The sequence below is a fragment of the Eurypyga helias genome, unplaced genomic scaffold (assembly GCF_000690775.1).
Source record: "Eurypyga helias isolate BGI_N326 unplaced genomic scaffold, ASM69077v1 scaffold38579, whole genome shotgun sequence".
In the NCBI taxonomy this organism is placed as follows: Eukaryota; Metazoa; Chordata; class Aves; order Eurypygiformes; family Eurypygidae; genus Eurypyga; species Eurypyga helias.
Window position 1 is genome coordinate 42922 of NW_010273391.1, and position 1503 is coordinate 44424.

General features: G+C 40.6%; 1 long non-coding RNA gene across 1 annotated transcript in view; it reads right to left on the bottom strand.

Annotated features, from left to right (window-relative positions):
• Positions 1–1274, bottom strand: part of LOC104515480 — a 1698-nt gene extending 424 nt beyond the window's left edge. The window contains exons 1-2 of the long non-coding RNA XR_727943.1: positions 1183–1274; positions 1–211 (exon numbers count right to left, since the gene is read on the bottom strand). The exon at positions 1–211 is cut by the window's left edge and continues 424 nt beyond it. This is a non-coding gene — a long non-coding RNA (uncharacterized LOC104515480). The remainder of the gene's footprint in view (positions 212–1182) is intronic.
• Positions 1275–1503: the final 229 nt, after the last annotated feature.

A 1503-nucleotide genomic window follows, 5' to 3' on the forward strand; every position in this document is an offset into this window, starting at 1 on the left:
AAACAAGGTGGATGCAGTCACAGATACTCCAATCATTGCTGATGGAAGACTTCAAAATACACTGTAAAAACTGTAAAAAAATTTTACGACTGGGCACATTGGAACTCAGCACTTGTACAGGATGGGACGTCTTTAGTAGTTAGTAGATTTCAGGAGATATAAAGGAAGGAAAGGACTCTCATGCTTCAGGTTCATAGTCTTGATACTCTTCCTAATGAGGAAAGCAGAAATCAGTGCTGCTATTTTAGATAAATAGATCCTACTTTCAGTGCTTACTCTAGTTCTAGTAGATTCACTGCCAAAATATAATGGATTTTCATGCAACCAGGACCTTGCCATTTATTATCTGGTCACATCTTCCAGATATTGTACCTTACAAGCTGTAGTATTTACTAGGCAAAATTTTACAGTGGTTACCACGCCATTCAGCTGATCTTGCCAAGAACTCATGAGGCCACTCATGACAAATCACTTGGAGAGGGAAGAGGACCACCTTTGGGCTTAACAGCACACCAGGCGCTGCAGATACGTGTAAAAGGCAGTAAATCATTTAGTTGCATGTGTAAGTATGGGTACATGAGCAGCCTCTATCATTTCAGTGATATTCAAGGTGTTAAAGATCAAGTGTGCCTTTAAATCCTGTATTGGACTGGGGCCTAAATGTTTTATACCTTTCATTTTCAGCGTAATCATCTGTGCTCCTGTAAAACTGCCACTCTGATTACCAATACATCATAGTGCCAGACATAGTAGTAGTATTTTATGTAGCAGGTTCATGAAAAGCAACAAAATAATTTACTACCATAATTGCATTAACTTAAGAATATAATAATGAATTATCATGTTTTACAAAGCAAGATGCTTTAAAACACTCTATGAAGATGCAGTTTTTCCCGTATTCCCTATCGAAGAGAAGAAAAAGGTTCAAGTTTACTGTGGTTTACTCAGAAACCCAGACACAAGCATTTCAAAACACACATGATATTTTCCTGTTAAACTTCCCTGCTATCAAGAAAGCAATGGATCTAATTCTGGGAGTTCTTGGCCAAAGAGACTGTGCTTCTGCTATGCCCTTGCAGCTCACAGCACCAGCCTATGCTAGGCTAATGGAACTCAAGCATGCAGCCCTCTCCTGTGCCCTTCTCCTAGGTACATTCACAGCAAATATTACAACACATCTACCTCTGGAGGCATTTCGTAAGCCTCATTCTCAGGATCCACAGGAACATCTGTATTATTCACCATTCCCTCCTGCAGGAAACCTTCTTCATTCTACATTCAAAATAGGGAAAACTGCTTGCCTCAGCATTTACACCAAAGCGTGTCCTTCCTCCCCATCAGTGGTTGACTTCTTGGCCTGTCCTTTGATTGCAGGATGCTGCCAGGGGTTGTGAAGAGCTAGAGGACATCAACTCCTGAGCGTTCTTCTCCGTGTTCCACAGGGGTATCTATGAGAATGACTACTATCATATTTCTGAATAGCTGAAGTACTCATAACCCATT